Source organism: Pristiophorus japonicus, chromosome 15, assembly GCF_044704955.1.
Source record: "Pristiophorus japonicus isolate sPriJap1 chromosome 15, sPriJap1.hap1, whole genome shotgun sequence".
Taxonomy (NCBI): Eukaryota; Metazoa; Chordata; class Chondrichthyes; family Pristiophoridae; genus Pristiophorus; species Pristiophorus japonicus.
Window position 1 is genome coordinate 93,251,282 of NC_091991.1, and position 15,415 is coordinate 93,266,696.

General features: G+C 50.4%; 1 pseudogene; it reads right to left on the reverse strand.

The window, feature by feature from the left end:
• Window positions 1-531: 531 nt before the first annotated feature.
• Window positions 532-15,415, reverse strand: part of LOC139281564 (NACHT domain- and WD repeat-containing protein 1-like) — a 120,326-nt pseudogene continuing 105,442 nt past the window's right edge.

Sequence of the window (15,415 nt, forward strand, 5' to 3'; positions counted from 1 at the left end):
AGGGGGGAGAGTCAGCACTTTCAGGGGAGGGGTAAGAGTCAGCACTTTCAGGGGAGGGGGGAGAGAGTCAGCACCTTTGGGGGAGGGGGGAGAGAGTCAGCACCTTCAGGGGAGGGGGGAGAGTCAGCACCTTCAGGGGAGGGGGGAGAGTCAGCACTTTCAGGGGAGGGGTAAGAGTCAGCACTTTCAGGGGAGGGGGGAGAGTCAGCACCTTCAGGGGAGGGGGGAGAGAGTCAGTACCTTCAGGGGAGGGGAGAGAGTCAGCACCTTCAGGGGAGGGGGGAGAGTCAGCACCTTCAGGGGAGGGAGAGAGTCAGCACCTTCAGGGGAGGGGGAGAGAGTCAGCACCTTCAGGGGAGGGGGAGAGTCAGCACCTTCAGGGGAGGGGGGAGAGAGTCAGCACCTTCAGGGGAGGGAGAGAGTCAGCACCTTCAGGGGAGGGGGGGAGAGTCAGCACCTTCGGGGGAGGGGGGGAGAGTCAGTACCTTCGGGGGAGGGGAGCAGAAAGCTAAAGAATTTAATCCGTTTATTTTGTTATCTTTTTAATGAAAGACATTGCTCAGTGTCACAGTGAACATGAATGGTGAGCAGCTGTGCAATAGCCGAGGGCTCAGTCTGTGCATGTTGAGGGCTCAGTCTGCCTGCATGTCGAGCCTTGCCTGCCGATGGGAGTGGCGTTGCTTGCTGGCGTTGTACAGTGCGAGCGGCAGGCCGTGTATTGAGAGCAGGGAGCGGGCCCGGGACTGCGGGCTGGGCTGCTGCGTGCCCTGGTGTGTGGGCTGGTTGGGGTTCCTCTGGTGGCGATGTTGGTGCTGCAGATGGCCTTCATGCTTCCGAGTGCAGTGTACCCCGGATCCACAGCGGCTGGGCAGGTGAATCTCTCCTTGACCAGGTAACCCAGCCTGGTGCTGGCCACCAAGCTGCCCGCAGTCGGCAGCACTCGGCCCACGGCCACATACACGTCCTGGACAGTCAGGGGCGAGCCTGAGGGAGCAAAGTGCCATTAGTGGGGTATCTCCACAACTCACCCATCCTGCCGCGCTCAGAGTCCGGCGTGGGCCACATTTACCCTAGCATAGCTTTCTGCCGCTTAACGTCTTCCTGTCAAATTCACCAAACAAATCAGCCCATTCAAAGTAGGTGGGTCAATAAGACAGGGGCTGAATGTGAACATGTTAACCAATGTGCTACACACACACAGGAAATGAGTTTCTCACATACACAGGTGTCAACTGGCTCAGTGGGTAGCACTCTCACCTCAGAAGGTTGTGGGTTCAATCCCCACTCCAGAAAGCTCAGCACATAATCCAGGCCCAAACTCACGGTGCCAGCACTGAGCAAGTGCTCCACTGTCGGAGGGGCAGTACTGAGGGAGTGCTCCACTGTCAGAGGGGCAGTACTGAGGGAGCGCTGCACTGTCGGAGGGGCAGTACTGAGGGAGCGCCGCACTGTCGGAGGGGCAGTACTGAGGAAATGCTACACTATTGAAGGAGCGGTACTGAGGGAGTGTTGCACTGTCAGAGGGGCAGTACTGAGGGAGTGCTGCACTGTTGGAGTGGCAATACTGAGGGAGCGCCGCACTGTCGGAGTGGCAGTACTGAGGGAGTGCTGCACTGTCAGAGGGGCAGTACTGAGGGGGTGCTGCACTGCCAGAGGTGCCATACTGAGGGAGTGCTGCACTATCGGAGTGGCAATACTGAGGGAGCGCCGCACTGGCGGAGTGGCAGTACTGAGGGAGTGCTGCACTGTCAGAGGGGCAGTACTGAGGGGGTACTGCACTGCCAGAGGTGCCATACTGAGGGAGTGCTGCACTATCAGAGGGACAGTACTGAGGGAGTGCTGCACTGTCGGAGGTGCAGTACTGAGGGAGCGCTGCACTGTCGGAGGTGCCTTCTTTTGGATGAGATGTTAAATTGAGGTCCTGTCTGCCCTTTCAGGTGGATATTAAAGATTCCATGACATAACTTGAGGAGGAGCCCGGTGTCCTAGCCAAAAGTTATCCTTCAACCAGCTTCACTAAAAAACACATTATCCAGTCATTTATTGCATGGCTATCTGTGGGATCTTGCTGTGTGCTCATTGATTACTGAGTTTCCCTACATTACAGGGGCTACACTTGTAAAGTACTTCATTGGCTGTGAAGCACTTGGGCATGTGGTGAGATTGTGTGAGGAAGCCGTGTGCTGCGTGTTCCCTTCCACACAGCAGCACACGGACATTGGGACCTCAGCCGAGGAACAGTTGAGGGCGGGGTGTTGTAACTCACTGTGCACGCACCGTCCTGGTCACTACTGTACTGAGCCCAGGGGATAGATGTTGAGCTTTCGCTTCCAACAATGGGTTTAAATCTAGCCCACACAGATTGGATGGTACACCGGTTGGAAAGGTTGTACATGTCTATGGACAATCTTAAACTAGCTATAAAAATTTAAAAGGGCATAGCAGAAATTGCTTATCCTTCCGACAAAGTATCACATACATGCAAAATAAAGAATTATTGTTATATCAGAAAGTGAGACTGTAAAGTCCTTCTATTTTCAAATGGTGATGAACCAGCTATGCACTTCTAGCATTTTGTAGTTTATTTTATGTGAGCAGTTAATTCTACACGCTGTTAGTGTACACCACAGGCCAGTGCGTGCTGGAAATGCTCAGCGGGTCAGGCAGTATCTGTGGAGAGAGAAATAGAGTTAATGTTGCAGGTCATCAGAACTCAACCCAGTAGCGAGTAGTCACGGGTCCACAGTATAAAACTGCCCCTCACTGGGGAATATCAAGTCAGTCTGAGAGGTCACAGTTGAGCAGTGTGGTCAATGGGAAATGTTCACTCATGGAGTGTTGTCTGAGATTGGGCTTGGCTATTGACTGGTCTAGAGGGAGCTTTGCGCTGCATCTAACCACTACTGGAGCCGACCTTGGGGTGCACGATGCTGACACTACACGTCCAAAATCAAACACGCTCCACCTCCTTGAAAAGCCCAAATACTCATTTGATATGTCAAAGGACCACAGACTGCTTTATCGCCATTTGTTTGCAGTAGGTGAGCATGGCATCAAATTGCACCTCAAACAACCAGAAACAGCAGGGAAAGAGCCCATAGTCAGCTCCCCGATGGTCCTGCTGTAATGCCCTCTGTTTGGGCACTGTATCTGGGCGAACAGCCGCTGGGTTAGGGAGGGCAAAGTCAGCTGGGTTCCAGCTCCTCATCACTAACCAGTGACTTCTGCAGGCCTGTATGTTGGGCCAGGACAGGAGTGGGCTTGCTGTGATGTCCCTATAGTTAAATAGTCTGCTCTCACCCATTCCCCTCCCTCTCAGAACCATGACAGGGTTCCCATTGTCCTCACCTTTCACCCCACCAGCCTCCATGTTCAACGGATCATCCTCTGCCATTTCCATCACCTCCAGCGTGATCCCACCACCAATTACATCTTCCCCTCCACTCCCCTCTCAGCGTTTGGAAGGGAGGGCTCCCTCTGCGACACCATGGTCCATTCTTCAATCACCCCCAGCGCCCCCTCCCCTTCCCACGGCACCTTCCCGTGCAAGCGCAGGAGATGCAACACCTGCTCTTTTACCTCCTCCCTCCCCACTGTCCAGGGCCCCAAACACTCCTTCCAGGTGAAACAGCGATTTACTTGTACTTCTTTCAGTTTAATATACTGTGTTCGCTGCTCACGATGTGGTCTCCTCTACATTGGGGAGACCAAACACAGATTAGGAGACCGCTTTGCAGAACATCTCTGCTCAGTCTGTAAGTGTGACCCTGAGCTTCTGGTCACCTGTCACTTTAATTCTCCGCTCCATTCCCACTCTGACCTCTCCGTCCTCGGCCTCTTACACTGTTCCAATATACTCAATGCAAGCTCGAGGAACAGCACCTCATCTTTCGATTAGGCACTTCTGGACTCAACATCGAGTTCAACAATTTCAGATCTTAACCTCTGGCCCCATTTTATTTCCTTTCCTCTTTCTTTTTTACAAACTCCGCCCCCCTTTTTATTTTTATTTTTCTCTCGGTTTCCCATGGCAACTGGTAATTATTCTGCCATTAACACCCTACTAGACTCATCTTTTGTTTCCTAACTTGTGCCATTACCATCTCAATTTTTCCCATCATCCCTTTTGTCTCTCAAATCTCTCCTGCCTTCCACCCTATCACAGACCTTCCCTTTTGTTCTTTCCTCCCCTCCCCCTTTCCCTGCCCCACCACCTGCTTAACTTTTGCCAGTTCTGACGAAGGGTCGTTGACCTGAAACGTTAACTCTGTTTCTCTCTCCACAGATGCTGCCTGACCCGCTGAGTATTTCCAGCATTTTCTGTTTTTATTTCAGATTCCAGCATCCGCAGTATTTTGCTTTTGTACAAGTTAAATAGTTTGCTATCTGGGCTCACATGTGACAAGGTGCCAGAGTAGGATTTTCCCGTGGGAACGTGTGCCAGCACAAATTAGTGTCTTCAGGAGAACAGGGGCCGCAAGCTGATACAAGAAAAGTGAGGTCATTCCAAACCCAAGCAGGTTGTCCCCACACATCTGGCAGGAGCCTGCCACAGAGCAGCAACAGGGGGAGGCCTGGGTCAGTAACATAGACTCGAGTCTGGATTGCGTTCAGGAGAGAGGGAAGAGCAAGGGAAGGAAGTGGGAGACCAGTGTAGAAGCTCAATCGAGGAGGCCCATGACAATGGGTTGGTTGAGGTAGGGGCTGGTTCACATATGTTTATTGATTTGCTGCTTTACCCTGTTTGAGGTCTGGGATGGGCAGTGCTCAGCGCTGTTACCTCCAGGACAAGGAAGGTACTCCCCCTGATCAGCAGCAACTGATCTTTGCTGGAAAACAGTTGGAGGATGGCCGTACTCTCTCTGATTACAACATCTAGAAGGTATGTTCACATTTATGTTGTGCTTGAATACATCTGTGAACTTACAACCACATCAGCAGCAGGTTGCGGCCATAAAAGGAGCGGTGGCCATGGGCAGCGTGGAGGCAGGCCACTACAAATTACAGCGCAACCTGGTGTAGGAGGGCCACGGCTGTGAAGAGGGATGTCATCAAGGTCCAGGTCGGTGATTGGAGCGTGGGCAGATACAGCAGGAGCAGCGAGGTCGGGGCGAAGGAGCAGCGAGAGATTGTGGACGGATGTGATCGGGGCCCAGGGGAGGCATGAGTTCGGGGCCAGGGGCCCAGAGGCAGCACGGGCCAGCCCACACTATATGTGTGCGCACTAGGTCCGTGCAGCAGAGCTGGTCTCCAGTCGTCTTGGTTAATCCTTGCCACTGGACCAAGACCTAGCTCTGTCAAGCCCGTGTGGTGGCTGGTGTGCAACGGTCACCACATGTTAAAAAAATCCACCCACAGGCATCTTCAGGATTTAGTTCAGGTCCTTCTTTGAAACACCTGTGAACTCATCCTTTTTTTTGGCGTGGAAGCAAGTCATCCTCGCTTCGAGGAACCGCCTATGATACCTCATTGGTGGATAAATCCTCACTCAATCAGAACACCAGGAGCTGTCAGCATCAGCAACTCGAGGTACATGGGAATTAATGAAGCTAGGGGGCACCCTTTATACCCGGACCCCTCCCTGAGTCTCCGCGCTACAAACCTATACAGCCCACGGAAGGAACAGCTTGGGCAGCCCTGGGGGAGGGGATGATGGTAGAAGGGCGGAGGCCTGTTCACAATGATTGTTTGGTCAGTTGCCAGGAGCCTTTCTGAGAGTGGCCAATCCGACGGCCCCGAAACCAGCGACAGCGACACAAAGCGTTCTGAAGGTCCCACACTTTGATGGTTCGATCCTGTGAGCCAGTGTAGACGTGCCGATCGTCCTGGGAGAACGCAGCACAAACCACACCTTCAAAGAATATGCCCTGATTGGATTCGAAGAGCAGAGAGTCAGCGTGGCTTATCCTGAGTCAAATTCCTCCCGTCAGTTTCAGCAATAAGCATGGCTCTCAATTATTGCGGCAAGCGACCTGCAAGTCGCTGAGGGAAGGTCAGACCCAGTGCATGACTCCCACACTCCAGCATACTGGGACTTCATTCATCTTTTCATCCCCAATATCCCTCTTGAGTGCTGGCTCCTTGCTGAGTTACCGATCTATGAGCCTTCCCGGAACTGGACTAAGCGGCTCGAGTGAGTGAGAGGACAGGCTATTCACCCATAGAGGCCTACTAAGCCCAATCTGGCTTTCGCCCAATGCCCACACACAACACACATGCTCACAACACAACACACGCAACACACACACAACACACACAACATGCAAAACATACACATGCAACACACACACAGCGCACACACGCAACACACACATGCACACAACATGCAAAACACACACCACAACACACACTCACACAACACGCAAAACACACAACAACATGCAACACACCACATGCAATACAACACGCAATGCAATACACACACAGCACACACATGCAACAAACATACACATGCACCACATGCACAATGTACATGCAACACAACATGCAAAACACACAGAACACAAAACACATGCAACGCAATACACGCACACGCAACACACACGCGCACGCAACATGCACACAACATACACACACAACACAACACACAACACACATGCACACAACACATGCAAAACACAAATGCAACACACCACAACATGCAACACAATACACACACACAATGGTGTCATCTCTGAGTCAGAAGGTCATGTCTTCAAGTTCCACTCCAAAGACCTGAGTCCATAATCCAGGCTGACACTCTCACACAGTACTGAGGGAGAGTTGCACTATTGGAAGTGCGTCTTTCCAATGAGACATTAAACTGAGGCACGGTCTTCCCTCGTGGATGGCTGTAAAAGATCCCCTGGCACTATTCAAAGTAAAAGGAGGGGAGTTCTCCCTGGTCTCCCGGTCAATATTTATCCCTCAACCAACACCACTAAAACAGATGATTTGGCATTTAGTAGATTGCTATTTCTGAACCTTGCTGTGCGCAAATAGTCTGTTGCGTTTCCTACAACAGTGATGACACTTCAAAAAGTACTTCATTGGCTGTGCAGCACTTTAGGATGGCCAAAGGTCATGAAAGGCACTATAGAAATACCAGTTCTTTCATTCTTCTTTCTATAGAGATGCTACGATCTGGAATGCGCTGCCTGAAAGGATGGTAGAAGCAAATTCAATGGTAACTTTCAAAAGGATAATGGATAAATACTTGAGAAGGAAAACGTTACATTCAACGGCATTACCATCGCCGAATCCCCCAACATCAACATCCTGGGGATTGACCAGAAACTGGACCAGTCACATAAATACTGCGGCTACAAGAGCAGGTCAGAGGCTGGGTATTCTGCGGTGAGTGTCTCCCCTCCTGACTCCCCAAAGCCTTTCCACCATCTACAAGACACAAGTCAGGAGTGTGATGGAATACTCTCCACTCGCCTGGATGAGTGCAGCTCCCACAACACTCAAGAAGCTCGACACCATCCAGGACAAAGCAGCCACTTGATTGGCACCCTATCCACCACCGGCGCACCGTGGCTGCAGTGTGTACCATCTACAAGATGCACTGCAGCAACTCGCCAAGGCTTCTTCGGCAGCACCTCCCAAACCCAAGACCTCCACCACCTAGAAGGACAAGGGCAGCAGACGCATGGGAACACCATCACCTCCACATTCCCCTCCAAGTCACACACCATCCTGACTGGGAAATATATCACCGTTCCTTCATTGTCGCTGCGTCAAAATCCTGGAACTCCCTCCCGAACAGCACTGTGGGAGCACCTTCACCACACGGACTGCAGCGGTTCAAGAAGGCAGATTACCACCACCATTAACAGAAAACAGAGAGTCGAGATAAATGGTTCATTCTTGGGTTGGCAATCAGTAACTAGTGGGTTGTCGCAGGGATCAGTGCTGGGACCCCAACTATTTACAATCTATATTAACGACTTGGATGAAGGGACTGAGTGTAACGTAGCCAAGTTTGCTGACGATACAAAGGTGGGAGGAAAAGCAATGTGTGAGGAGGACACAAAAAACCTGCAAAAGGACATAGACAGGGTAAGTGAGTGGGCAAAAATTTGGCAGATGGAGTATAATGTTGGAAAGTGTGAGGTTATGCACTTTGGCAGAAAAAAAAATCAAAGAGCAAGTTATTATTTAAATGGAAAAAAATTGCAAAGTGCTGCAGTACAGCGGGACCTGGGGGTACTTGTGCATGAAACACAAAAGGTTAGTATGCAGGTACAGCAAGTGATCAGGAAGGCCAATGGAATCTTGGCGTTTATTGCAAAGGGGATGGAGTATAAAAGCAGGGAAGTCTTGCTACATTTATACAGGGTATTGGTGAGACCACACCTAGAATACTACGTGCAGTTTTGGTTTCCATATTTACGAAAGGATATACTTGCTTTGGAGACAGTTCAGAGAAGGTTCACTTGGTTGATTCCGGGGATGAGGGGATTGACTTATGAGGAAAGGTTGAGTAGGTTGGGCCTCTACTCATTGGAATTCAGAAGAATGAGAGGTGATCTTATCGAAACGTATAAGATAATGAGGGGGCTCAACAAAGTGGCTGCAGAGAGGATGTTTCCACTGATGGGGGAGATTAGAACTAGAGGGCATGATCTTAGAATAAAGGGGCCACCCATTTAAAACTGATGACGAAGAATGTTCTCTCAGAGGGTTGTGGATCTGTGGAGTTCGCTGCCTCAGAGAGCTGTGGAAGCTGGGACATTGAATAAATTTAAGACAGATATAGACAGTTTCTTAATCGATAAGGGGATAAAGGGTTATGGGGAGCGGGCAGGGAAGTGGTGCTGAGTCCATGATCAGATCAGCCATGATTGTATTAAATGGCAGAGCAGGCTTGAGGGGCTGTATGGCCTACTCCTGCTCCTATTTCTTATGTTCTTATGTTTTCAAGGGCAATTAGGGATGGGCCATAAATGCTGGCATTGCCAGCGATGCCCACATTGCAGGAACGAATAATAAAAAAAATGATAGTTAAGTCTTACCTTGTAGGACATCTCGAGGTCCCACCTCCGCACAGAAAGATTCCATATTCTGTGGACTGGGCCCTGGCAGCCACTCAAGGTGTACACTTCATTGTGACTGGTTTCCAGGCAGGTGACCCTGCTGTGGTGTGGCTGGTGGCGAGCTAGCGGTGAGCTCCCCGCTGTCCAGGCTGAGGAGCACGGTGCAGTCGGAGAGTACGGCGATGCTGGATAATGCGGACTGAGGCGGAGTGGTGAAGGTGTCCAGGGCCTGGGCTAGCGTCGAGCAGGACTCGGCGCCCCGCAGCGCGGACACAGTGATGGAGCTGCCGCCAGCCACAGCCACCAGCCCCTCGTCTCCGCTGATGGCGACATACTGCTTCACCGCGCTCGGGCCGGGGTGGGCATGCCAGCTCCTGTCACCACCCCATGCAGTAGACCAGCACCGAGCCAGACTTCAGTCCGCACACCAGCAACTTCCCTCGCTCAGCCACCGCCACGCAGCAAACCTCGGAGCCAGCGCTGAACGTGCGGAGCGCTACACCTGCAGCAAGGCAGCGCAGAGTGAGTCCATGGTCACTGCACGGTCAGAGTCTGCAGCACTGCTTCCCCAGCCCATCCACACATACTACATGGTTACTGCACGGGCAGAGTCTGCAGCACTCATTCCCCAGCCCATCCACACACACTACATGGTCACTGCATGAGCAGGGTCTGCAGCACTCATTCCCCAGCCCATCCACACACACTACCGGCCTATCCTGGCATTCCCCCCCGCGCCGGAGCACATGTCACATCTTACCGCCCCGGCCCTGTCTCAATGCTGAGGTTCAGCTGCTCGCCCGCCTGGGCGGGGTGGTTGGTTCAAGCATCGGGTGGCCGCAAAACCGCCCACCGCCACCAAACAACACTGCCAGCAGCAAGGTTAGTCTGGGAGGGGGGTGCGGTGGGGTTATGAGCAAAGACCCAGGGTTTCCTTGTGGAGCCCAGAGGGCACTCCCATTGCTCTCTATAGAGAACCCCCCCCTCCCATCACACTATAGAAACCCCCTCCCCTCAAACTATAGAGAACCCCTCCCCTCACACTATAGAGAACCCCTCCCCCTCCCCTCACACCATAGAGAACCCCTCCCCTTCCCCTCACACCATAGAGAACTCCTCCCCTCACACTATAGAACTCCCCCTCCCCTCACACTATAGAATCCCCCCTCCCCTCACACTATAGAATCCCCCTCCCCTCACACTATAGAACTCCCCCTCCCCTCACACTATAGAACTCCCCCTCCCCTCACACTATAGAGAACCCCTCCCCCTCCCCTCACACCATAGAGAACCCATCCCCTCACACCATAGAGAACCCCTCCCCTTCCCCTCACACCATAGAGAACTCCTCCCCTCACACTATAGAACTCCCCCTCCCCTCACACTATAGAATCCCCCCTCCCCTCACACTATAGAATCCCCCTCCCCTCACACTATAGAACTCCCCCTCCCCTCACACTATAGAACTCCCCCTCCCCTCACACTATAGAGAACCCCTCCCCCTCCCCTCACACCATAGAGAACCCATCCCCTCACACTATAGAGAACACCTCCCCTCACACTATGGAGAACCCCCCTCCCATCATACTAAAGAGAACCCCCCTCCCCTCACAATATAGAGAACCCCTCTCCCATCACACTATAGAGAACCCCCCCTCCCCTCACACTACAGAGAACGCCTCCCCTCACACTATAGAGAAACCCCTCCCCTCACACTATAGAACTCCCCCTCCCCTCACAAAATAGAATCCCCTCTCCCCTCACACTATAGATAACCCCCCTCCCATCACAATATAGAGAACCCCCATCCCCTCACACGATAGAGAAACCCCCTCCCCTCACATTATAGAACCCCCCCTCCCCTCACACTATAGAGAACCCCTCCCATCACCCTATAGAATCTCCCCTCCCATCACAATATAGAGAACCCCCATCCCCTCACACGATAGAGAAACCCCCCTCCCCTCACACGATAGAGAAACCCCCCTCCCATCACACTATAGAGAACCCCTCCCATCACACGATAGAGAAACCCCCCTCCCATCACAATATAGAGAACCCCCATCCCCTCACACGATAGAGAAACCCCCCTCCCATCACACTATAGAGAAACCCCCCTCCCATCACACTACAGAGAAACTCCCCTCCCATCACACTATAGAGAAACCCCCCTCCCCTCACACGATAGAGAAACCCCCCTCCCATCACACTATAGAGAAACCCCCTCCCATCACACTATAGAGAAACCCCCCTCCCATCACACTATAGAGAACCCCTCCCATCACACTATAGAGAAACCCCCCTCCCATCACAATATAGAGAACCCCCATCCCCTCACACGATAGAGAAACCCCCCTCCCATCACACTATAGAGAAACCCCCCTCCCATCACACTATAGAGAAACCCCCTCCCATCACACTATAGAGAAACCCCCCTCCCATCACACTATAGAGAAACCCCCTCCCATCACACTATAGAGAAACCCCCTCCCATCACACTATAGAGAAACCCCCTCCCATCACACTATAGAGAAACTCCCCTCACATCACACTATAGAGAAACCCCCCTCCCATCACACTATAGAGAAACCCCCTCCCATCACACTATAGAGAAACTCCCCTCACATCACACTATAGAGAAACCCCCCTCCCCTCACACGATAGAGAAACCCCCCTCCCATCACACTATAGAGAAACCCCCTCCCATCACACTATAGAGAAACCCCCCTCCCATCACACTATAGAGAAACCCCCTCCCATCACACTATAGAGAAACTCCCCTCACATCACACTATAGAGAACCTCCCCTCCCCTCACACCATAGAGAAACTCCCCTTCCATCACTGTCCCTGGAGAGAAACCTGGTCGCGAAAGTAAAAGCCCATGGGATCCAGGGCAAAGTGGCTAGTTGGATCCACAATTGGCTCAGTGGCATGGAGCAGTGGGTAATGGTTGGTGGGTGTGTGGGAGTGCAAGCCTGCATTTCTGAAACTCTTTGCTTCGGCGCAGTCTGGAGAAATCAACAGGGTTAAAAGTTGGAAGATTGAAGTTTGGATTAAAAACAGGATGTTTCGATTGAAAGAGGCTGCTCGACAATATGGTACCTTTTAGCCAATGAAACGTTGAGTATCTGAGTGTAACTTGTTACGATGCGAATAATAATCTATGCATGGAATCAAAGATACTCCTCTGCTGAACATTTGAGTTGTGTATAGTCATTCGTGATTTGGGGACCAGTTAAACAAATACTTTGGTTCTGTTTTCACGAAGGAAGACACAAATAACCTTCTGGAAATACTAGGGGACCGAGGGTCGAGTGAGAAGGAGGAACTGAAGGAAATCCTTATTAGGCGGGAAATGGTGTTAGGGAAATTGATGGGATTGAAGGCCGATAAATCCCCAGGGCCTGATAGTCTGCATCCCAGAGTACTTAAGGAAGTGGCCCTAGAAATAGTGGATGCGTTGCTGATCATTTTCCAACAGTCTATCGACTCTGGATCAGTTCCTATGGACTGGAGGGTAGCTAATGTAACACCACATTTTAAGAAGGGAGGGAGAGAGAAGGCGAGTAATTATAGACCGGTTAGCCTGACATCAGTGGTGGGGAAAATGTTGGAATCAATTATTAAAGATGAAATAGCAGCACATTTGGAAAGCAGTGACGGGATTGGTCCAAGTCAGCATGGATTTATGAAGGGGAAATTCTGCTTGACAAATCTTCTAGAATTTTTTGAGGCTGTAACTGGTAGAGTGGACAAGGGAGAACCAGTGGATGTGGTGTATTTGGACTTTCAAAAGGCTTTTGACAAGGTCCCGCACAAGAGATTGGTGTGCAAAATTAAAGCACATGGTATTGGGGGTAATGTACTGACGTGGATGGAGAACTGGTTGGCAGACAGGAAGCAGAGAGTCGGGATAAATGGATCCTTTTCAGAATGGCAGGCAGTGACTAGTAGGGTGCCGCAGAGCTCAGTGCTGGGACCCCAGCTAATTACAATATACATTGATGATTTGGATGAGGGAATTGAGTGTAATATCTCCAAGTTTGCAGATGACACGAAGCTGGGTGGGGATGTGAACTGTGAGGAGGACGCTAAAAGGCTGCAGGGTTACTTGGACAGATTAGGTGAGTGGGCAAACGAGTGGCAGATGCAGTAAAATGTGGATAAATGTGAGGTTATCCACTTTGGGGGCATAAACATGAAGGCAGAATATTATCTGAATGGCGGCAGATTAGGAAAAGGGGAGGTGCAACGAGACTTGGGTGTCATGGTACATCAGTCATTGAAAGTTGGCATGTAGGTACAGCAGGCGGTGAAGAAGGCAAATGGTATGTTGGCCTTCATAGTGAGGGGATTTGAGTATAGGAGCAGAGAGGTCTTACTGCAGTTGTACAGGGCCTTAGTGAGGCCTCGTCTGGAATATTGTGTTCAGTTTTGGTCTCCTAATCTGAGGAAGGATGTTCTTGCTATTGAGGGAGTGCAGCAAAGGTTCACCAGACTGATTCCCGGGATGGCAGGACTGACATATGAGCAGAGACTGGATTGACTGGGCCTGTATTCACTGGAGTTTAGAAGGATGAGAGGGGATCTCATAGAAACATAAAATTCTGACGGGACTGGACAGGTTAGATGCGGGGAGAATGTTCCCAATGTTGGGGAAGTCCAGAACCAGGAGATATAGTCTAAGGATAAGGGGTAAGCCATTTAGGACTGAGATGAGGAGAAACTTCTTCACTCAGAGAGTTGTTAACCTGTGGAATTCCCTACCGCAGAGAGTTGTTGATGCTAGTTCAAGAGGAACTTAGATATGGCCCTTACGGCTAAAGGAATCAAGGGGTATGGAGAGAAAGCAGGAAAGGGGTACTGAGGTGAATGATCAGCCATGATCTTATTGAATGGTGGTGCAGGCTTGAAGGGCCGACTGGCCTACTCCTGCACCTATTTTCTATGTTTCTAAATTTCTATCGTCTGTATTTGAGTGTACCTTGTTACTATTTGATGATATCATCTGTATGTTAAACAATCTGGTTTGTGTATAGTCATTCAGAAAGTAGTTAGCCGTGATTTCAGGACAATTCTAAATCATCTGCATGTTAATTGTCTAAATGGACTATGCAAAGAAATAAGAGTTCAAAGGTTTTTGTTGCTATAAAGATGAAAGTTTGACACGGACTGTTCACACACTGGAATCCTGGAAGGTGTGTCACCAGCAGCCACGGAAATCGGAGCAAGCTGCCTTTGTGAAGTATCTCGGTAACTTTCATACTGGGTTTGTTTCGTATGAATGTTTAAATAAAAGATCCAATCCTGCCTTTACTACAACTGAGTGTATGTAATTCGATGTTTAAAGCATCAAAATGAAAAGAGCAAGGCAGCCGTTACAATAGGGTGTTTTGTGACTGGAAGGATGTTTCCAGTGGGGTTCCACAGGACTCAGTACTAGGTCCCTTGCTTTTTGTGGTATATATCAACGATCAAGACTTGAATGTTGAGGGTATGATTAAGAAGTTTGCAGATGATACTAAAATCGATTGTGTGGTTGATAATGAAGAAGAAAGCTGTGGACTGCAGGAAGATGGGCAGAACAGTGACAAATGGAATTTAATTCGGAGAAGTGTAAGGTAATGCATTTGGGGAGGACTAACAAGGGAATAAGCATTAAATGGTTGGACACTGAGAAATGTAGAGGAACAAAGGGACCCTGGAGTGCATGTCCACAGATCCTTGAAGGTAGCAGGCCAGGTAGATAAGGTGGTTAAGGAGGCATATGGAATACTTGCCTTTATTAGCCGAGGCATGGAATACAAGAGCAGGGGGGTTATGCTTGAACTGTATAAAACACTAGTTAGGCCACAGCTGGAGTACTGCATGCACTTCTGGTCATCATATTACAGGAAGGACGTGATTGTACTGGAGAGGGTACAGAGGATATTTATGAGGATGTCGAGGAGAGTGGAGAATCTAAGCTATGAGCACAGATTAGATAGGCTAGATTTGTTTTCATTGGAACAGAGGAGGCTGAAGGGTGACCTCATTGAGGTGCAGAAAATTATGAAGGGCCGAGATAGAGTGGATAGAAAGGGCCTATTTCCCTTAGCAGAGGGATCAACAACCAGGGGGCATAAATTCAAAGTAATTGGTAGAAGGTTTAGAGGGGATTTGAGGGGAAATTTCTTCACCCAGAGGGTGGTGGGGGTCTGGAACTCACTGCCTGAAAGGGTAGTAGAGGCAGAAACCCTCACCACATTTAAAAAGTACTTGGATGTGCACCTGAAGTGCCGTAACCTACAGGGTTATGGACCTAGAGCTGGAAAGTGGGATTAAGCTGGATAGATCTTGGTCGGCCGGCGTGGACACGATGGGCCAAAATGGCCTCCTTCCGTGCTGTAAATT